At 44.3% G+C, this 23728-nt stretch overlaps 1 protein-coding gene across 2 annotated transcripts in view; it reads left to right on the top strand.

Annotated features, from left to right (window-relative positions):
• The first annotated feature begins 2548 nt into the window (after positions 1–2548).
• Positions 2549–23728, top strand: part of TEX2 (testis expressed 2) — a 92534-nt gene continuing 71354 nt past the window's right edge. For both annotated transcript variants that reach the window (XM_070394837.1, XM_070394836.1), the window contains exon 1: positions 2549–2652. The gene's annotated coding sequence lies outside the window, so the exon portion shown is untranslated. The remainder of the gene's footprint in view (positions 2653–23728) is intronic.

The following is a 23728-nucleotide window of genomic DNA, read 5'->3' as shown; positions in this document are numbered from 1 at the left end:
GAGTTTCATGAGAAAATGGGGATCATCTTGAAATAACATTATTAGGAATAATTCAAGTATACCAGAACCTTGTGTAGGCTTAAGCTGAAGCCTGGGTTGTGAGAGAGATTGGGGTGATGGCTGCGGGAAAGGTGGGGCAAATGCCAGAGTAATAATTTGGGCTTGAATTTCTATGACTTCTACCTCCACTGTAGGTGGGAAAATTTAGTTCACTTTATACATACTGTAAATATAGAGCAGCTATTTGGAGGACAACGTAAGAAATCTTGCTCAATATCTGAATCCAGCATCACAATCCCTAACCTTTGCCATGGGTCACTATAATGAGTCACAGAGACCAAGCTCTAAAATTACTCTTTTCATTTGTAAGTTCAAAGCACATATATATTCATATGTATTTTCTTTATTTGATGTGATTTTCATGCCAGCCCAAGGAGGCAAAATTGTTATTATCCCATTTTATAGATGAGCAATCTGGGCTCAAAGAGATTTAATTATATAACTTGGTCAAGGCGAAACAGATAGTAAGTTATAGCAATGGAACTTACACTTCAAGGCAGTGCTCCTATATTACACTGTCTTTCGATGGAAATTAGTGATATTTGCTTCTTTTGCCCTTTGAAGTTTTCGTCCTCTTTCTGACAGCAAGAAGGGGCGTTGTGACAGGCACTGGAGAAGAGCAGTTAGGAGAAGCCTGGTCCCTGAGGTCATGTATGCTGGCTCTTGAGCTAATCTGTGATCTTGGACGCATCACTCTCCTCTCTGAGCTTCGGTTCCTGCATCTGTAAAGTGGAGAAAAATAACACTCATATCTACCACACAGGGTGATTCTAAGGCTTCAATGAATTAATGTGTACAAAGGCCTTGACATAGCATCTGGTGCATAGCAACCTCTTAAATAGGCAGGCAGCATTAACATCATTATGTTCTATGTTCATTTATTGTTCAAAGCTTTCAAATTTCTCCCTTTTCACAAAGAAGGGCTCTTTCTAAGTGTTCACTGTTGGATCCTACTGGCCTCTCGTGTGAGGTGAGGTTCATAGTATATTAATTCATAATCATGTAGGGCTTGGCAGGGGCAAGGAGGTGGGCGGGCACTCTGAGATGCAACTGCCAGCTCCCAAGGACCCTTGCAGCGGTGCAGCCTCAGGGCCCAGGCCCACCCCTCCTCCTGAGGTGGGATTTTAATTTGTAGCTGAGCAGAGTTTTGGGCTCGCTCTCCAAGGATAGCTGCCCTTGACGCACATTTCCAGACAGGCACAACTGGAGCCCTCTCCTGCTGGGACAAGAGTTCCTTTTCCTTTGGGAAGGCCAAGGGTTGGCACGTGGTGATCCCACACAAGGTCCTGACAGGGCTGATCAGGGTGTGCGGAGCCGTCCCTGGCAAACACAGCACCCATCAGCGATCACAGCACCCATCAGCGATCACAGCAAAACATGGGCTGTTGCGTGCAGCCACTCATTCCTCGTAGCAGGGGTTGCCTTGGAAGCTGAGGCCAGTGACTTCGGGGCCAGATGTGTGTTTGGAACGCCAGGATGGCGAGAGGAGTGTGGCTGGCAGGGTGGGCAGAGCTTGGTGGCATTGGAAGGAAGCTCCCGTAGGGCAAGACAGCCGCCTGCGATGACGACTGGGCCTGCTGATGGCAAGGAGGAAGGGTGTGTTTGCCGTGAAGATAGTTAAGCACTGTTTCACGAGCGAGGGAACAAGATTGGCTTGTTGCCTCATCCTAGCCCTTCAGTTCCGAGCATGACCCACTCAGGGAACTGTTCCTAGTTTCTCAATAGGTGACTGACCTCCAGCCCAGCTAGCAAGTCTCTCCACCATGAGTCATGTTGAGAATAAAAAGGGGTTTAGCTTTACTTTGGGTGGTTGATTTTGAATTGCATTACTCTGATGGACTGGAAATGTGTACCATGTACATCAGGATCATCTCGGGGGAGGGGTGTTGACAAACGCACATTTTCCCCAGTCCCATTCCACACACAGAAGATTAGAGGCTCTGGGGCGGGACCTAGGAATCTGCTGGTTAAAATCCCCCAGAGTGAGGCTGGGAATGTTCCTTTTAAAGCCAATGTCTGGGGCCGGACGGGGATAGATGCGTCTGGCGGGTCTCTAAAACCAAATTTGAGTGAATTAGTCCAGCGGCAGACCTCTGGTTCTCGGCGCCTCAGTTTCTCTCTCTGGCAGGACCTGGTTCTGTCTCCACCTGTTGCTAGGCTGCAGGGCGAGGACATTAGTAAGTGCAAAGAGCTGGGGAAAGCGCTGCAGCCCGGCTGGGAGAGAAGCTCTTACTCTTCCCCTCCCGGATTCCTCCGGTAACTCTGCCGTCTTCCCTCTCCCCCAGCTCTGGGGGCGGCGGTGCCTTTAACAGACCTGACCAATCGCCCGCCCATTCCCACCGCCGCTCCTCGGCGTGCCGGTCGGGGCTGGATTGGCTGGGCCTGGCGCGCGGCCTGCTCCGCCCCCTCCGCTCTCTGGTTGGTGGCGGCTGCCGCGGGCGCGGGGCGGGTCCGCCGGCGGGGCGGGGCGGCCGGTTCCCGGGGCAGGGCTGGCGGCTGTACGGCAGCGCGAGGCTGAGCCGAAGCCGGAGCCAGGGCGGCCGCAGAGTACGGACGCCGGCGGAGTACAATGAGGCAGCCAGCGGATCCGGGGTGAGCGCGTTCGGGGTCGGGCGGGCGGTGGAGGGAGCGCCCGTGGAGAAGGCCGGCGTGGGGGAGCAGTCCCAGCCCGCGGGGGTCCAGGGTGCCTCCGGGGCCAGCGGCCGTTGGCGCGGCGCGGCGCGGCGCAGGGGTCGAGCCCCCCAGGGCCCCGCCCTGCTGTCACCGCCCGGGGGGTGGACGCGGACGCCCACTCGCGACGCCCCCCCGGGAGCCCCTTTCCTTCCTGTGGGGCGGTGCGGGGCGGTGTGGGCTGACCGCGGCCAGACGTGCTCGCCGTCCAGTCCTCTTAGCCTGCGGTCCGCGCGCCCCCCCGCCCCCCCACCCCCCGGGCTCGGCCGGGGCCCAGGAGACCCGTCCGCATCCCAACTAGGGGAACAGCTTGTCCACTGATGAATGGGGCCCCGGGTTCCTGCCGCCCCTTTGCCCGCGTCGTCGCGAAAGGCTGGGAAGTCGAGAACCGCAGTTACTTTGACGCGGATCTGTCAGTGGCCGTCGGCGCCTCGGGTTGTTTTCCTCCAACTCCTGGAAGTCGCGGGTGGCCGTGGGCTGGTTCGCATGCCTTAGACCTGAGGCGGCGGCGTGCCGAAAGCCGGGGATCGGAAGGTTAACAAGTGACATTGGGCTGAGGCCTAACGCCAGGTGTCCTGCCCGGGAGCGCGAGTGTGACGGCGGAGGCTGTGGCTGCCGGTGAGCACCCGGAGGAGCCGGTGGGACCGGGAGAAGGAGGACTTCAGCGGCACCGCGCACGCTGCCCAGAACGTGCGGCCGCTGCGGGAGTTGGTGCAGGGGAGTTTGCCTTTTTTTGAGGGGGGGGGGGGGGGGGGAAGGGCTTTTGGAAAACTTAGCCCCTCAGTGGGTTGATGGTTACTTCATCGGTTGTTATGGTTACATGGCATCAAATGTAAAAGCAGTCAGTTTACACCCTCGCTCTTTCCCCAAAGCCCTGAAGTACTTTGTCACCGCGTTTTATAGACACGGTACAGGGAGGACATGCTTAGAGTTGAAGGAACAGCGTGGGCTCCTTGAAGGCAGAGGGGGTGCCATATGCACGTTTGAAGTCCCCAGGTCTTGACACCGCATGGCTGCTCCGCACGCACGAGAATGGAAGGGGACCAGCCTCTTGCATGTTTTGATGATTTTCATGGAAAGGACTTAAAGGAGTCCCCCTGTCAGGAGCCAGATGTGAGCTGGAAGTAAACTGAGTGACTTTTATATGGGAACCTGGAAGGGAGAACGGAGGACCGAGAGTGATCCCTGAGCTCTGGGTGAGGGAGTGTTGGTGGTGTAGGGGTGTGGGTTCAGTGCGCGGGGACACAGTGGCTTATCTCACAGGAAGCATTGGAAGAGTGAAGCGGCCATTTCTATTAGCTCTTACCCAGCCCTTAAACTATTTCAGTATTCTTTTAAATTCTTCCAAAAGTTGGCAGTTGGTCTAAACTTAGGGACAACAAGTCGGCTCCCTGAAGTGGTGGAGACAGTGGGATTTTTGCGGGATAGGACAGGGGCCTCTCTGGGAGTGTCAGTGAAGGCTTGAAGCAGGGGCGTGGAGGGGGTCTGGGAGAACTCGACTTGCCTGCACATTTATCTCCAGGAAAAGGTACCGTATCTTAGAGGAAAGAGATTAGCAAACTGATTCAGATCGGAAGATGGTAGTAATGAGACGACTGACAAGTAACCCAAGGGCTGGGACAGATGAGAGGGAAGGGAAAGTGCAAGAGTTTGGTTGGGCAGAGTGTGCTAGGCCTTCTTGAGGTTTAAAGAGCGACATTGTGTGAGAAGATTGGCAACATAGCATCCACCAAGAGTATTATTTGTTTGTTATCGATTATGTTTTAGAGCAGCGGTTCTTAACCTGTGGGTCGCGACCCCTTTGGGGGTCGAATGACCCCTTTCACAGGGGTTGCCTAAGACCATCGGAAAACACATATATAATTACATATTGTTTTTGTGATTAATCACTATGCTTTATGTTCAGTTTGTAACAATGAAATTGGGGGTCACCACAACATGAGGAACTGTATTAAAGGGTCGCGGCATTAGGAAGGTTGAGAACCACTGCTTTAGAGTGTGTTTGGAGGAGAAGCAGGAGGTAGAATAAATGTATAGGATGTTTTGGAGTTTTGGTCAAAAAGAAGTTGCTTATAGTAAAAAATATTCAACTAATTTTTATTGGGAGTCAGGTGTGTGCCAGAAATTGCTAGGCATTGTGGGTATGATGGAGAAAAAACACGGGTTAAGAGTTTGTTTCTACATGCCATATGATTTACCTTCCCTCCAAGTCAAAAGCTCTCATCTTCTGAGGATTTGTTGAAGCTCTTGAGGAAAGAAAAGGGAGAAATGCATAGAATATTACTTTTTGTTATTATTATTATTTAAAAATATTTTTATTGATTTCAGAAAGGAAGGGAGAGGGAGAGAGAGATAGAAACATCAGTGCTGAGAGAGGATCATTGATTGGCTGCCTCCTGCGTGCCCCCTACTGAGGATCGAGCCCACAACCCAGGCATATGTCCTGACTGGGAATCTAACCGTGATCTCCTGGTTCATAATGGGTTGATGCTCAACCATTGAACCACACCAGCTGGGCCATAGAATATTACCATAAGAACAAAACAGAGCAACAGGGAAATTCTTCTAGCTGTAGGTCACTTTTGGTATTAAACTGAATCTTCAAAGACTGGTTTTTCTGTCAGGAGTGGTATAAAACTATCTTCATCCTTATATGTATTGATTAGTATCTTCTGTTGTGTTAAGTTCCTGATCTCCTCGCCCCCCCCCCCCCCCCTTTTCACTATCAATTCATTTATTCAAAAGTTTGGAAGTTCACTAAACAAATAGTGTCCCTGTCCTCCAGGTGCTTCCAGTTCATTTTCTTTGCCTGAGTATCCCTCAAGGTCTGCTTTGTTCTATCGGATCCTCATTCTCTCCTGAGGGTCTCCCTGAGGTCACAGGGAATATTTGCTCTTTGATTCTGTCCCAAAGCAGAATCTGTAGGTGACTAGTTTAGAAAAGAGAGCATTTGCTGAAATCCAACTCTGCCTTGTATTACTTTCCCCATACACTAGTATATATTTCATCTCCAGCATCGAACAGCCCCCTAAGGGAGATAGCCTCATTTTATAGAAGAGGAAACTGAGGCTCAGAGTAGTTCAGTAACTTTCCCAGGGTGATAAACTGGTTAGATGGTGGAGCAAGAATTTCAATCAGGGACTTTATGATTCCAAAACATGCTTTTTCCATTAGGCCATGTTTCTTTTCCCAGAATAACGACAGTTTATTCAAGATAGTCTGGCACAGTGTCTTCTTTGGACATGTGAAAGGTCAGGTTCAGAGATGCGTGGAGAATTGCTGCAGTTATTGTGCTCATGGTAGAGCAAGAATTAGCACCCCATGTCCTGCCTCTCTACCTGGTGCATTTTTGGGTAATTCATGTAGCCATGGGGAAGTTTGAGTTTGTGATGGGTGATTAGACTTACCAGGTCTGTATCCCTGTGCTTCCATTTACCAGCACTGTAACCTTGGGCAAATTATTTTCTCTCTCTCTCTATCAGTTTCTTTATCTGTAAAATGGGACAGTATTTACATTTAAACAATGCTAAGACAGTACAGTTTGTCTCATCTTAACATTTCTGGAAAAAAAGTGTCTTATAATCTATGGAAGTTACAGTTGTAGTTGTCAGTGATTTCCCTTTTTTTGTACATAAAATACTGGTGTGTCTCATAGTCATTGCAGTCTTAGATTAGGTGAACTATGGCAGTACATTCTTCATAGGTGGTTGTGAGGATGCCATGAAGTCACTCATGTGTCTGGCACATAGGCAGCACCCAATAACAGTTGATGCTGTGGAATGACAGAACGGACAGTTAACTGGCAGGTGGCTCCAGGGAGCATCTTGTAAGATGTGCCACTCAGAGCCCAGGCAGTAATCCGTGACCTGTGGGCCAGAGGAACGTTTTCCAATTTGTGTGGAACTCTGTCCTTTGGCTGACTCTTGTCCCCGTGAGAAGCATTAACTTCAGGAGCTAACGAGCCATGGACAGACGGATCCCTTTGCCCTGCTTATTCATTAAGATCTTTGTCAAGTTTAAATCCCAAGTTAAAAACAAATATCGTTATAAGTACCGCGCGCTAACCGATTGCGCCACTGGAGCCCCGCAAATATCGTTATAAAGATTGGAAATCCACGCTGATGTGAATACTCTTTTTTTTTTTAAACATATTTTGTTGACTTTTTACAGAGAGGAAGGGAGAAGGATAGAGAGTTAGAAACATCAATGAGAGAGAAACATCGATCAGCTGCCTCCTGCACACCCCCTACTGGGGATGTGCCCGAAACCAAGGTACATACCCTTGACCAGAATCGAACCTGGGACCTTTCAGTCTGCAGGGTGACGCTCTATCCACTGAGCCAAACCAGTTAGGGCTGATGTGAATACTTTTACATGTGAATTTTAACACTCAGTCTTCTATATAACCTTTCTAAACTGTTTATAATGCTTAATTGCATTGCGTGAAATGTCCATAAGACATTAATTAGAAGGATGCTGGGAGGTCATGGAAGTGCGGGAGCCTTTGACTGGCATTGGATGAAGTAGAGAGAGCACTGGGGTTAGCATCAAGAGGCCTGCTCCGTCCTGGGGGTTTCACCTGTTGACCTGTTTATCCTGGGGGTTTATCCTGTTTAAACCTTACATCCCCCTATGAGTAGTAGATACTATTATCAATCTTATTTTAAGATGAAAAAACAGATTCAGAGAAGATAAGTAACTTGTCCAACCTCATAGAGCAAGCGCAAGGGCTTGTGGGTCGACTAGAACTCAGGCTTATTTATGCTGCTTCCCAGTATGAGTTCAATGGTTGTTTCAGGTGGATCCTGCTCATCTTAGAATCCTCTCAAGCCATGCACCCTGGAAGTTTTCCCAGTTTAAAAAGTAAGATCCCCCCTGCTTTGAAGTCACAAATTCCAAGCCTTTTATTATGTGCTGACACCTGTTTAAATTCTGAATTCTAGGTCAGGACATCTGTTATATATTGGGAGACCTTTGTTAAACCTAACAAATAACCAACCCTTATGGAAGTTGCAGAAGACTTGAATCCTTGAAATGAAAGTTTTCCTTTTGTGAACAAAAGCCATAGGCCAGGTCACTGTGAGCATAAGTGGGCACTGTTTTGGGAAGAATCTAACCTTTCGCTCTAGCCGACTTGGCTCAGTGGATAGAGCGTTGACCTACGAACTGAAAGGTCTCAGGTTCGATTCTGGTCAAGGGCATATGCCTGGGTTGTGGGCTCGATCCCCAGTAGGGGGTGTGCAGGAGGCAGCCAATCAATGATTCTCTCTCATCATTGATGTTTCTATATCTCTCTCCCTCTCCTTTCCTCTCTGAAATCAATAATAATAATAATAATAAACCATTTAAAAAAAAGAATCTAACCTTTCGTTGTTGAAACTGGTGGTGGGATGGGAAAGGTGGGTGGGCTTTGAAACAACCAGGTAACCTTTGTCTATTGGGTTTGCCTGGATGTTGGTTCTTAGGACTCCCCCTAAGAAGATGATTGGAAGTAACAAACTGAATGCCTCCAGCTTATCCTAACAGTTGAAAACAGCCCAGGGCAGGAGGAGCTCTCTTCAGTCATAAGCATATTTAGGGTTTGAGATTTAAATTCACCCTTTGAATTGCTCCTGCAATAACCTTTCAGAATCACAATATGCATTTTATGAGTTTCATTTCTCTTTTGTTACTTAAAGCTGACATAAGCTGGCCTGTACTCTTACTCAATTTTGAGTCTTTTCTTAACATCTAATGCTGTCTTTTAGGCAGTGTTCCTAAAGCTGGTTATATTTATCACTTGGGGCTTGAAATAGAGAATTTAAAAACCTTTCCACTGACTGAAGAATGATTATCAGTCTTTCAACAAAAATTTAAGCGTCTTCTGGAGCCAAGCATTGTGTTTGGCATTGGAAATCTACTGGGGAGCAAAACAGATGTGTTCCTGCCAGCACATAGCACATTATGTAGCCTAGACAATAAATAAGTCAACAAACATATGTACTGTATACATTAAATTGTGATAAGTGTGAAATCATCTTCCTCTGAAGAAAAAGAACAGGGCACTGAGAAAGAATAAAGGAAGGGAGCTATCAACTGGGAGTGTTGGGAAGAGCATTTCAAGAGAGGGAGCAACATGTGGAAAATGTGACTGCAATGAGGATGGACAAAGAGGAGAGGGGTAAACATGGGAAAGGCAGGAGGAGCAGCACAGGGTAGAGGTGAGGAACTGGGGCTCAGCAGCCACACACTGCTTGAGGAGCTTTGGGAATTTCTTAATTTGTCGGTGCCTCAGTTTCCCACCTCTAAGTGGCTGTAGGGATTGAATGAACTAGTGTCCCGAAGCTCCGAAAGCAATGCCTGTGGATAAGGGTTTGCTGACTCTCAGGTAGAGGGGAACTTGACCTAGAGTGGACGAGCTTTTGTTCTTGGTCAACATTTCCATCATTCCATGTGTAAAGTAACCAGAGGGCTGAAGGTAAGATTAAAATGGCTAATTTGCATGTCTGCTAGAGGCATTCTAATGTAGCTTGGTGTTGGATGGTCTGTAATACCCTGTACTTGGGGAGCACTTCCCATGGACTCTCTGCTCTCCCTGTAGGAGCCTGTGCAGTGGGCGCAGTGCCCACCTTGAAGGAAGGATGGACCAGAAGCAGTTGTTTCTCTGCTCCTTCCTGCAGTTGTCTGCTTTAGTGTTTGGATATGGAAGGTAGATTTTTTAGCCTTTTTTTCTGATAAGAGGAAGCGGAGATCAGTGACCTTATTAGCAGGTGATCAAACATGGTGACTCAGAGCTGCTATGTGCAGTACCTGCTTGAACCCCATCTCCAGTGTAATTTGATATGATGCTTTGTCACCTGGAGGAACAACCACACCTTGGGATCACACAGGAAAAGAACATCATAAAATGAATCACTGGCTTTGGTTCTTTGGCTTGGTTTGTATATTCAGCAAAATACTATGAACCCATCTATATCAAAGTTTATAATTATCCTATAGCATATTTGTTAGAACTGATTGAGTTTGTATATAATTGTATTCTTTATTAAAAATAAACTTTTATTCTGAAACACTTTTTTTTTAAATTCACAAAAGTAAAGAATAATATAATGAACCCCATGTATGGATCACTCAGTTCCAATAATTATTGACATTTGACCAGGTTTATTCCAAGATAGATCCATATTTGAAGCATTGTTGGTGGATTTCCTCTCACAGTAGAAAACATATTTTAGATGTGGTTCTAGAGCAAAATAAATTTGCACATGCTGCAAATTACAGGATTGGTGTTAGTTGAAATTCAGAATCTGAAATGAATGTTTCTTGCAAGCCTCTTATAGCCTTGCTAATGAAAAGCAGGCATAAAAAATTAGAGTGCTTTCAGTTAATCTGTATATTTACTAAATACTGACTATGTGTTTACTAAATAGTGCTTTCAGTTAATCTATGTATTTACTAAATAATCTATGTATTTACTAAGTATTTGGCAGTGTGTAAGGTATATATACAGTATATATAAAAAGTAAGCCCTGGCTGGTATGGTTCAGTTGGTTGGAGCGTCCTCCCATAAACCAAAAGGTCATTCATTGGTTTGATTCCTGGTCAGGGCATATACCCAGGTTGTGGGTTCAATCTCTCATCTGGGTGCATGCAGGAGGCAACCCATATACCTTTCAATAGTGTTGGAAATGTGCTGTTAATCTGGTAGCTACTAGCCACATATGACTATCGAACATTTGAAACATGGCTAGTGCAACTGAGAAACTGAAGTTTTAATTTTAATTAATCTTCATTTAACATGTGGCCACATTGGACAGTGTAGCTCCAAGGTATATAACACCATCAGTTTATAAAACCTCAGGAGAAGATAGAATCCAGCACAAACTAATTTCAACAACAAATGAAGGAGCACAATTCATAAGCTGTTCCTGAACTGAGTACATTTTAGAGAAAAGAGTTTGATTACATCGAAGGAAGAACTGCCTATTGGGTTCATGGTCTTCCTGTAAGAGCCAGGTTTGGGTGGTTCAAAGACCTGGAGAGGTTAGATTGGATGCTGTGTCTCCTGGGGCTGAGGACCTTATGAAAAGAGGAGTGAATCCCCTGAGTGCAAAGTGTTTGTGCTGCTTGTTGCATTGTGGATTGTCCCTAAGAGGTAGAGAGGAGCCTGTTAAGTGGCTTATATTAAGGTGTCAGGAGGTAGGATGACCCAACTTTGAGAGTTATATTTACTGCCAGGAGGATTTAGAGCAGGATGGGAAACATTTTTCTGCCAAGGACCAATTTGATATTTATAACATCATTCGAGGGCCATACGGAATTATCAACTTAAAAATTATCCTGCCTGGCCGGCATGGCTTAGTGGTTGAGCACTGACCTATGAACCAGGAGGTCACGGTTTGATTCCCAGTCAGGGCACATGCCCAGGTTGTGGGCTCGATTCCCAGTGCTGGAGGCAGCCAATCAATGATTCTCTCCCATCATTGATGTTTCTATCTCTCCCTCTCCCTTCATCTCTGAAGTCAATAAAAAATATTTTGAAAAATCTCCTGCTATATTTGGTCAAACATTTAATTAGCATACCCTAATGCCAGACCAAATGATCTCACAGGCCTTATACAGCCCACGGGCCAGATGTTCCCCACCCCTGATAGAGGCTCAGAGGAGACATGCCAAGGGCCTTGGTCACCTCTTTATCCCTAGCATATAGTAGATGCTTTGATAAACATATTTTAAAAATGGATGACAGTTTTTAGGAATAGATTTAAGAGCAAATAAGGAGAATGGCTTTAAATTTATCTAGAAATCCTGACAAATAAATGCCAAGGGAAATTTAATACCAGTGAGCTGCAGAGTATACATAGCAAGTGTTTTCTGCCAGAGGAAATTGACATTTCTCTTCAAAGCAGAAAATGCAAGCTGGCCTTTAGGCCTTACCAGTGTTGATTTTCATCTTTAAACATCTCTTGAATGGTTTCTTTCCAACTTCACTGCCACCACTCTGGTCCAAATGACCATCTTTTTTTTTTTTTTAATATATATTTTATTGATTTTTTACAGAGAAGAAGGGAGAGGGATAGAGAGTTAGAAACATCCATGAGAGAGAAACATCAATCAGCTGCCTCCTGCACGCCCCCCACTGGGGATGTGCCCGCAACCAGGGTACATGCCCTTGACCGGAATCGAACCCGGGACCCTTGAGTCCGCAGGCCGACGCTCTATCCACTGAGCCAAACCGATTCGGCCAAATGACCATCTTTTTGCTTGGAAAATAGCAGCCGCCACCTTACTGCTCTCTCCACAGCTACTTCTACTCCTTTCTAATCTATTAACCCCAATGCAATCAGAATGGTTTAAAAAATTGCTAATATGATCATGTTATGTCCTTGCTTGAAACCCTATGAAGGCTTCTTGTTGCTCCTGGGATAAGAGCTACATTCTGAACCTGTTCTCAAAAGCTGTGTGATGTAGTCCCTCCTACCTTCTACTTCTGCCTGGGCCGGTGCCTTTCTTCTCTTGGTTAATTATCTTCCAGGCACCTTTCTGTCTCCTGTTGGAAGGGAGCTAGCCTTTCAGGAACTGAACCACCTGCTCATTCTTCAGGAAATGGTTCCACCCCCTCACCTCACTGTCTTTTTTTCTGGTCCTTTATAGCACTTCTCACCACTTCTTATTCCATATTTGTTAGTAGACATCTGCTTTCCCCCTTCCTCCATGAGGGCAGGGAAGATCTTTTTGATTTTGCTCACCATTATATACCCAGTACCTAGCACAGTATCTGACCCATTGCACAAGCTTCTTAAATGTTTTTTGGGTGATGAATGAATAAATGAATGCAAGCACACTAGAAAACAAGGGAAACTTGGAAAATGCAATTTAAAACTTGGTTTGTTAGAGGGATTGAATAGTTTTAAGAGTAGAATAACCCAGGAAGGGACATGAGACAGGAAGAGTCCATGGGGGTTTCAGCTGTCCAGTGGGTTTAGAACTGTCTTACAAAAGAAGCATGTTCTGTGCCCTTGGCCCAAACTTGAAAGGCTTTCCACCCACCAAGTTACAAAGGTGGAACCTCTTTTCTGGACAGGCTTCCTGTCCCAGCCTCAGGAGGCTTTATTCTCTCACTGAGTATGTCATCGATGGCATGGGGCTCCAATTTGAGACCTCAGCATTGGAGTCTGACCTTGGCAGCCCACAGTCAAGGGTGTAGTAATCTTCCTCTTTCTAGAAGGGAGGGATTCTGCCTATTCGTGTTTGTCTTTCCTCCCTCTTACCCACTGCCCTCAGTGCCATTAGCAAATCAGAGTACTGGCCCGTGAGAGGTGTTGGGCAGGTGTTTGTTAATAGTCCTAAAGAGGCCGCCAGGCAGTAGTAGGAAGGAATTGCCGTTTGCACCTTTGTGGGGTAGAGGCTTCCTGCTGTGGGTAGAACAGAGGCAGCTGTGTTTAGATCTGATTCTGCAGTTGGGGAGACTTGTGCTTTTCTGAAGCCAACTTCTAGGTGAGGGGAGGAGCTTGCCAGTGCTCATGAGATCCACTTGTCTAGGTGGAGGGGCTCATAGAGACCTGGATCTTCTTTAGAAACTTTGAGGTTCTAAATAGGAAAGAGAAGGACTTGAGGCAGAGATAGTGTTTTAATTTCTTCTGAAACTTTTGTGATTGTGACTCTGAAAGAGAAAACTGATATTGATGTCGCTAGCTGGTGTTTTAGGTAAGTTTCTTTTGTTTTGTTTTGGAAGGAAGGGACTGGTTCCCTAGACCAGGTACTTTGATAACCAGAGAGGAGGTAATTCCTGAAGACCAGAGTGATGTATTTTCTGGGAGACTTGCAAGTCTGGTTTAGAAGGTTTTAAGCTGAAGTATTAAGGGGACAGAAGAAAAAAAATATACAGGAAAATTGCAGAACCATATATCATAGAGACCTGTGTGGCTTTAGTGGTGCCCAGAAACTCTCAAGTAGAAATTAGCACCAAAGCTGGTTGAGAACACCGCTGAGAGAGGAGAAGGTAAACTCTTGCCTGAGGGTGAGCATCTAAATGCCTCCGTGCCCTGGAAACCTTAACAGCACAGCCAGATAAATACGATCTGGTGGTAGGGTAGATTGGAATAGAGCAAAGTACTGTGGGTACATCTGGCTCCAAAAGAAAACTCTATGAGAGAGTCATTCTGTGTGCCCTGATCATAGGAGGCTGATGGAAAGCATTTCAATTATGATGGAAAGAGCAGGTTATGTCATTGTAAGACTCTGCCTGCCAGACTGAGGGAGCAATGGTTTTCCCCCCACAGACTGATTTTAAAAGAGGTCCCCTGGCAGGTGTAGTAGGCCATACAGAGTTTGAGGGGAATTGTATTTAAAGTGGACTATGTGGTAAATTCTAACCCAAGCTTGCTGATAATTTTACCTCTGAGAGCAGGTAGAGAGAAGTGTGTGTGTGTGTGTGTGTGTGTGTGTGTGTGTGTGTTGGGGGTGGTGTTGCTTGGACTTAACAATGACAAATAAAGAAAAGCTGGTTGATAGTGAGCATGGGGTAGAGCCATCAAAGGGCAAGGGAGCCAGTGACTGCAGCCCAGGAACAAGCACAGAGCTCAGGTTCATGCAGACTGGCTCCACAGCGCCTGCTCTTAACCACCAGTCACTGGGCTGAGCATCTTCTGCCTTATATTGTTTCCTTTGATAACATGATGGACCTGCTCGTTATGGAAGCTGCAAGAGGAGCTATCTTGGTGTCCTCAAGTCCAGATGCCTATGACCTCTTGAATATTAGCCTACAGCAATGACTAATTTGGTGTGGACCCTCCTTGGTTTCCCATCCAGTACCTATGCTAGGAAGTCTGAAGGAAGGTCAAGCTGCTTTCTCTGGCTAAGTTCAGAGGCAAGAGCGAAGTGGAAAATCATCAGAGTTCTAGAAAACCCATGGGAAAGAGGTTGCTTTCGTTTTAATTTCCCTGGGTAGGCCAATGTCTGGGGATATGATGAGTGGTATTCGATCCTGATGGGGTAGGTTAATAGTAAAGCAGGAACATTAATTTTTTTTTAAGGCCGAAACTCCCAACAGAAATGACTGTTGATCATGCACTGAGCCAGAGACAAAACTCATTTGGTCAGCCTAACTTTTGTCTTGAGGCTTGACTGTCATCGAGAGGGATGTTGGCAGAGGCTAAATATAGCCTGCAGTGAATTTTATTTCATGAGGTCTGGTTTGTGGTATGAAAATCTTATGGAAGGAAAAAACACATCTTGAATTTCTGAATTAGGTGATAGAGTTATTTTGGTAGCAGATGTAGCAAGTACAGGGCCTAGAATTTTCTGGGGCAGATGGTCAAGAGGTCCTTCCAATGATATGAATTTATAATGCCTGAGTGTTAATCTTAAAAAGAAAATTTAAAGCATGTTTAAAATACATTTTTTTTTTTTTTTTTTTACCCACAGCTTAGAAGTCTTCCAGAAATTACAGGTTTAACTATTTCTAAATCCTAACTCTACTCTGGGCTGATAAGAATTTTAGCTATTTTGTGTTATCTGTCGGAATTGACCCATTAACTTCAATTTCCCCTCCCAGAAACGCTTTCCTGCTCCTTCTGGGCTCCCTTCTATGCTACGGTGGGGTACCCTGGCTTCTGACCCAACACTGTGTTTAGTAAGCACAGAGCAGGTGGGAACTGTTGATTGGTTAATGTTGAGTGAGAGGGGTGCTTGGTAGCAAGCTGAAGAAAAAAGGTACCTTGGGGGGGATTTTTGCCATGTTTTTCTATTTTAGGAGTTGATTTATACAGGTGCCCAAGTTGGGATTTTAAGTGGGAATGAGATTTTGCAACGGTAAAGCAGGGGCAGGTATGTAGTTCAGCCCTGTCAGTTCCTGTTTCTGCCATCATTATAGGACATCCATCACTCTCTCAGTGGTGTGATGCTATTGCTAAGGAAGGGAGTGGTCCTGCTGGACTACAGGAAGCCCAGAAATTGGCTTCAGAAGCCCTCATCCAACCACTGTGATGATTTCAAGCCAAATTTTTTGAGGCTTGAGAAAGGGCTGATTAATTAGGTTGTCCCCACATTGAGTTAAAACAGGCTGGTTATCCATTGATCCTTTGATCGTTCAGCAGATGATGTTGCTCAGAAGACTGTGGCTGTGCTTGGGGACTGTCACTGGGCAGGTTCAGACTCTTCCAGTGAAAGTTAGTCTTCTGTGAATCTCTTAAATGATGTCCTTACCCATTTTGCCATTCCTCTTAAGGAAGGTTTTGAAGAATCTTAAAGCAAGTACTATTTGACTAGCACTACATGTGATAAATTATCTTCTCTCTTTCTATAAGATCCTAAGTGACAGTTATGACTGAATGACTGGAACGACCGGTCACTATGACGTGCACTGACCACCAGGGGTCAGACACTCAACGCAGGAGCTGCCCCCTGGTGGTCAGTGCGCTTCCACAGTGTACAGTGGGGCCAGGATGAGCGGCAGCGGTGTGGCGCCTGGCCCCGGCTCAGGCTCCTCCCCTGCCACCTGCGGCTTCAGCACTGCTACATCCCTTGGGGGAAGTTGGATTGCGGGGATCAGGCCTCTCTTTTTCATTTTTCTTGGGTTTATCTCTTTTATACTACCTTTTCTTCTTCTTTCTCCTCCTTTTTTTCCTTCCCTTTGTTCCCTGTCACTGGCTTTGCTATTAGGTCTAGTAATTCTTGTCTGTAGCCAGAAAGGGGGCCATGATGTAGACAGGACTCGGGGGCTGGTACTCCCAACCCTGTGACTCTGGATGCTGTATTCTGTCCCTCCCTGGAATGCCTGGGAGGAGGTCTGAGCTCACCCCAGCACAAAAGTTTTGCAGTTTCTGACTGGTCTTGAACACAAATCTGTCATCGCTATCACTGGCTCCCTCCTTTTCTTGTGGACCTCATGTGTATCCCATGATGGTGCGCTCTGCTCATGAAAGTATGATTCTGTTTTATATTCTTTATTCCAATTTTGCTAGAGGCAGAAAAGACAGAAGTTACTGCTTTCAGAAAGTTCATTCTTACAAGGGCAGGCCAATATCTATAATAATAAAAGCGTAACATGCTAATTAGACTGGACGTCCTTCCAGACACCTTCCAGACGAAGCCGGGGCTGCGAGGGAAGCCTGGGTCCCGGGTGCCAGAGGAAAGCCATTGCCGGCAGCCAGGGGAAGGAAGGCCTACTCTTGCACGAATTTCATGCATCGGCCTTCTAGTATAAGATAATGCTGGCGACCAATGTACATTATTGTAATAGAATGCTGTTAACAGAAATTTAAATTACAGTCAAAGATGATCATCTTCCACCTTTGTAGCGTAAGCTTCTTCCCCTCTCCAATTTATTCCTCGGTGCTCTAGGGGCAGGGAGGGGTTCAGGGATCTGGCCCTGAAAGGGTTTTGGAGGAAGGTCTCCTCTTGCTACGAGAATTCATTAGCCCCTTGGCAGCACACACCTTCATGCCACGGTGAGCATGTGATCTGGGAGGCCTCTGCTTAGGAAACTAGATCTCTTAATTGATAGAGCCACCTCATGAGCTAGTAATGCAAGCTGTTGGTAATTACAAAAAACCTACTGTGAAATTCATCTAAAATTAATAAAGAGCCAGCACTGTGGATTTTAAATACAGAGGAAGTTATGACGTTGACTGTCAGTTATCTGAGGGTAGATTATTTCTTGCCCGTCTTTTAGCCTTCACTTCCCTTTGCTCCCCATTGTGCCTGTGGGCTCCCTTCCCACTCTACTCCATTCTGTTTACATTTCCCCAGCACCACCCATTTTAATGGGAAGCTACCAAAAATGCAGAGCATTCCCAAGTCATTTGTTTGGGATTATCCATTTTACTTCTTTTCTACGAAAACAGAAATGAAAGTTCCAGTGTAATTAAAAGAAAACATTAAAACATGTGGAGAACAAAAACTTGGGAATGAAAACCAGCTAGATGAATAGAACATGTCTGCTTTTCGGATTTTTTTTTTTAAGGACATTATTCAGTATTTCCGTGTGTGTGTGTGTGTGTGTGTGTGTGTCAGCATTTGAAGGTCTCTAGATCAGCATTTATATATACCATGGTGAATAGTTAAGGAATTTTGAGGCTAAAAATCTTTACTGCTTTGGTGACATTTACTTTATAGGCATACCATCCCCTGATTTAATAGGAAAGATCTCTGGTCTATATGTGCTTTCATGTGACTTGAAAAGGAACTAACTATTCCATTTAAATAGATTTCAATTAGGATAATGGCTTCAAGACAGCTCACAATGGTACATTTCCTACCTCCTAAGATAGAATTGTTAAATTATAGCAAATAGAGTTATAAATTATTTTGCAATTTTCTCAGCAGATGGTAATTTTTCCTTCTGTACATCTAGTCATTCTGGAAATCATCGTGTAAAGGTACCTTTTTCTAAAACTGATTATTTTTCAAATACAATGGGACTTTTGGTTTAGAAGAACTGGTAGAGGAAGATTTTAATTCGGGATAGAAAGCAGAAAACAGTAATTTTCATCCTCTCTTTTTTGTACCTCTGACCACATTTTTGAAGAAAGACCAAAAATTTCCATAGGTGTGAAAGAATATTGGTAACTGGTAGACTGGGAATGAAAGTGAGATTTTCAGAATAACAAGGTCCCCCTCTTCCATGGCTTGTAGAAACAAAGGATGTGCGATTACTGCAGGTCTAGCAGCTGGGTTTGGTGGGAGTAGAGAGTTCATGTAATCTATAGGATATTTAAATTTGTATCATATTTAAATTTCCATATTAGAAAAAGCTCATAGAGAGCAAGAGTTTGTCAAAACAAAAACAAATGAATTTTGAAAAATGGGAGGGAAAATGTACATGTATTAATTCTTACAGAATGTTGAAAAAAATTTAAATATCTAGGCACAGTTTGTTGAGGGAGCCAAAGAACAGTGGGAATGGTGACTTACAGTGTTATATTTGATGTAGAAATGCTCCCAATTGAAGAAAAAAATTGCCTGAGAGGAAAGTTTCTGTGGAGATGTGCCCTGTGTTTTGAATGATGTACTAAAGCATTGGAGACTCAGTATTCATTTAGATCTTTCTTAGGAAGCTGGATAAAATAATGTGTTTCTGAGAAAAAAAATAGTAACTCATTATGAAGTATCAAAGTCTTGCTGTGGAAATGCCAACATCCATGAGTCTAAAGCAAATCCAAGAACCAACATCCTAAGTGCAGATCTCACGGACTTGCCATGTTGATTTCAGGGACTGCATAGCCGTGAGGTCCAGCAAGTTGTCATCGGGCACCCCATAAATGTGAAGGATCCACACCCACAAAAGGAATGTGGCAGCTAATACTCTGGCTTCCTACTATTTGTTCTGGGAAAAAGTGTTTGATCACAAACAATTCTCAGCTTGAAACCTTGTTCACCAGGGGCGGCTCTGAGAAACTTTGGTTTCCTGAAATATCTCAAAGGAGAAAGTCCTGCAGCCCTTATGAGTGGTGTTTTAATTTCTTTTGGGACATACACCTCTTTGAGTCTATGAACACTATGAATTCTCTCCTCAGAAAACATACATGTACACACAGACCAAATTTTGCATTCACGTAAATGTTAAGAACCCTTCATTTAAAATAGTAAGATGCAAGGTTCTGTATTAGTTTCAGGTGTACAGCATAGTGGTTAGACAATCATATACTTTACAAAGTGGTCACCCCAATATTTCCAGTATGTGCAGTGTTTATTCATTCTCTCAACCAGTAAATATTTAAGTGCCTACTCTGTAGAACATTGAGGACACAGCAATTAATAAAGGAAGTTTCTGCCTACATAAAGTATATATTCAATGGGGCAACAGGCAACAAGTAAGTAGCCATATAACACAATGTCAGGTGTAATGTTGTTCTGAAAAATAAAGAGGAAAAAGGGGATGATGGGTCTGTTCTTTTAAGATGAGGTGGTCATGAGGATTTTCTGAGGGGGAGACATTTGAACTGAGTCTTCCCATTATTTTTACTACACCAACTTATGGGGACTAATAATCGTCTTTGGGACCATGGAATTCAGTGGTGCTTCTTTGCAGAGATTTTTGACTGATTAATTTGAAGGACCTTTTGAGGAGTCAGACTTTGGAGTCTGATTTTTTGAGAGAATGATCCGGCCTTATCTGGTTCAGTGCCTTTTTTTTTTCTTACTGTCAGTTTTCCTGCGGCAAGAACAGGAGAGATGAAGTTGCTGGCCTCTTGGCAGTGCTTCAAAGCAAACTGAGCATCTCCCTGCTCTCCAAGTTGGTTTCCAGCTTGGCCACTGAACCTAGCTTACTGCTAGCATGCATGTCCAGTCTTTAAAATGCATGAACCGCCTTCACCAGTCACTCCACAGGTCTGACAACCTGAATGTTTTCCCTGGAATGGTCACCACATACAGAGGCCAGCTGACCTCAGCTCAGACTCAAGTCCCAAAATTCTGGGGCCTGAGTACAGGGTGAAGGACTGCAGCTGTTGGCCCAAGACGTTTTTTCCTGAATGTCATTTTTAAGCATGAATTTCAAAAATATAAAACAATCTTTTAGGAAGCCATATACCTCTGCCAGTGATGCTGCCACTGTTCAAAACATTTTTTTCACACATGTGACCTGTTAATCAGCTCTGCAGTTATTGCCTTTACCCCATAATCCCAGGGTATGTTAATAACCAGTATTTGTATAGGGCTGCAATTGACAGACCCATTGCCATACATCTTACTTCAATCCTATTGTTATTGCTGTCCCTTTGCAGACCAGGAAACTGACTCTGTACCAGACAAGGAAGGGGAACCAGCCATACACGGGGAAGCCTGTACAGGGGCTTGTGTAGAACTCCTTTCACCCCACACAGATGCTCTGAGGTAGCAGGATTTATTTTTCCCATTTTGTAGATTAAAATCTTTCTGAAGCTCATAAAGATCATATCAGTTGCCTGAGGTCACACAGCTGGAGAGGGGCAGAGCTGGACTTTGCTCCCAGTGTGTGTGCAAGTTGGAAATGCCTGTTCTTTCCACCCTATCTGGCGCCTACCTCATCTGCCTGAGGCCACCTGCTTCTTGTTTTCTTCTTTCCTATGTACCTCCAGCTCCGCCCTCCTCCTCTTCAGTGTCACCTCAGCCATTTTGCTGGATATGAGCCAGCGGCCTACCTGAATCTATGCAGGGTGTCATGGGCTGGGCCGTGGGCATGTAGTACCAACTTGAGAAGTTCTGCTAAGGTACCTGGAGAGTTAATAGACTTTAAAACATATGTTGACAAAGAGTGTATGTGTGTGCATATATCTCTATGCAGCCGTTCTCAACCTGTGTGTCGCGAACAATAAAAATACATCCTGCGTGTCAGATATTTACATTACGATTCATAACAGTAGCAAAATTACAGTTATGAAGTAGCAACAAAAATAATTTTATGGTTGGGGGGTCGCCACAACATGAGGAACTGTATTAAAGGGTCACCGCATTAGGAAGGTTGAGAACCACTGCTAGAGGAAGGTTAAACTGTATATCCCTCTAGCATATCAGATATTTATATAGTAGAAGATTGGAAGCATGCAAATAGCCGTTTCTTCCCATTCTGATTTTGGGCATTGATTGGTAGAGGGAGTGGCCTAGACTTGTTTGTTCAATTTCTACCCTTACTGGTTACGATGCCTTAGGCAAGTATCTTTACTTCTCTTGGGGAGTAGAAACACAACTCCTACCTTGGAGGGCCATGAGGATTAAATAAAGTGTGTTAATGTACCTGGGACACAAATATTCAATAAAAGTGAACACTCTTTTTTTTAACTCTTAACTCAAAATTTTTAGTAAATTAATGCATACTGAGTGAGCTGTTTGGGTGATGCAAACACCCCTCACTGCTCATTTTAGGGAACAGTTATTTTTCTTTCTCCATTTTGAAGTTTCTTGTTGATTGCCTAGTTTAAATTAGGATGCTAATGTTTGAAAGATGTGTGTGTGTGTGTGTAGAATAGTAGATGGAATGAAATTTCTCTTGAAAGATATATTCCAAAAAGTTGAACTTATGCAGACATTTCTGAAATGGTATTATTATATATGTTTCTTGCACAGTATTGTTAGATGTTCCTGACTATAAGAAAACACTTCATCATCCAACAAGTTTTCTTTCTATTGGTTTTAGGTTATTTGTAAGGAACCATTAGTCTCCTGTCTGGGTGGATATGTAATAGTATCAGTTACTGAACCAGATTTTTCAACACCTTTCTGACATCCCCCCCTTGAAGGTCACCAAGTGTTTGGCTCTAAGATATTTCAAACTGAACCTACTACATTCCCCCTAAACCTGTTCCTCCTCTTATTCCCAGATGTGGTTTGTCCTTAGAGCACCTTCTTCCTCAGTCCAGATCCTACCCACCAAGTTCCATACATTTCATATCTAACTCTATCTCAAGTCTTTCCTTTCTTTTCCACAGCCACTTCCCTTGTTTGGGTTACCATGGTTTGTCATCTAAAATGTTATAAGAGTCTAATTGACTTTCTGAACCTTCTTGCTTCTCTCCAGTTTGATTTCACACTGCAGCCAGAGTGAGCTTTTCAGAATGTTCATCTGCTCACCTTCATTGCTGCTTCTAGACCACATACAATAACCCTGTAGTTCCTCATTGCTCTTGGGATAAAGACAAATTCCTCAGTGTGGCTTTTAAGGACCTGCGTGTCCTGGTCTCTGCCCATCTCTCCCATCTCATGTTGTGTACGCTATACCACATCGAAGGGGATTCTTTGAATTCTTTTATTAGGCTATGCTCTGCCTGAGGTCCCTTATCTCTTCTGGACTTCCCATGTTACCACCTCTTAGTTAACTTTGACTCATCCTTGAGATATCAGCCCAATTCCCATTTATTCCAGGGACATTTCCATGACTGATGCTCAAACTGATCAGGCCTCCCTCTGGCTATGATCTCTTGATGCCCTTCATGTGCCTCCATAGCTCTTGCATCGATTATTTGATTGTCTCGTTCCAGGTTACGAATGACAAGTATGAAATATTAAATCATGACCTCTGATATCAGAACTTAAATTCCATGTGTCCAACTAGAAAGGTTTGGCATACAGTAAAATGTTTGTGCAAACAGGTCTGTAACAGTGCATAAATTGTGAAATTAAGAGAGCCTTATAGCTATAATCAACTCCAAATACTTGTTTTATATACATTATACATTGAGAGGGAAATAAGAGTTTGTCTTTAAGTAGGTGTTATTTTTTATTTTTTAAATTTATTTTTCAGTTACAGTTGACAATACAATTTTATATGAGTTTCAAGTGTACAACATAGTGATTAGATACTTATATACATACGAAGTGACTACCCTGTTAAGTCTAGTACCCATCTGACAGTAGTTTGTCATTTTTGAGGTTAATTTCTGTCTGGTACTACCTTGAGACATTTACATTAGCATTTTGTGGAATAGTTTACATAGGGAAATCGGTGGTGGCAACTGCCTGAGACAGACCGTATAAAAGGGAAGACAGAGACATCAGTAAAGTCACCAGGTAATCAATAATGTGCTACATTTGCTACAGATGGAGCCTCTCAGGAAGCCTCATCTCATGTAGCCTCTGCTAGTATCTCAGTGAAGTCCCAGCTAATTGTCACTGACTTCCCTAGAGATGGAAGTATGTTCCTGTATGCACACAAAAAGGGATGTGCAGTATTTTGTTTTTCTATGATTTTAATTCATGCAATAGAACATTTGCATGAATGGATTAGAGGTGGGCTAGGGTAGGAAGTACCGAGGACTGATAAGGGCCTGCTGGATTTCTTTTTGCTGTACACTGTGGCTTGCTATACTGTGAAAAAGTCTTCAAAATATGGAGCATATTGCCTTTATAGGTTGATGGTTATCCCAAGCAGACTTTGGTGGGGGGACGGGACGGGACGGGTTTAACAATAGACTGAAGTATTTTTAGCCTGTTCTGTGAATTACTACAACTTTTTAAAAACACTTTCAGTGCTTTCCTGAGTTGTCTTTAGAGTCAAGATCCTTTCAGAATTGGTGCTCCCCCTAGAAAGGGTGAAGATCTCTGT

The sequence above is a fragment of the Myotis yumanensis genome, unplaced genomic scaffold (genome assembly GCF_028538775.1).
Source record: "Myotis yumanensis isolate MYYU_CA2020_CCGP unplaced genomic scaffold, mMyoYum1.0.hap1 SCAF_16, whole genome shotgun sequence".
Lineage (NCBI taxonomy): Eukaryota > Metazoa > Chordata > Mammalia > Chiroptera > Vespertilionidae > Myotis > Myotis yumanensis.
This window is presented reverse-complemented; position numbering and strand designations above follow the sequence as displayed.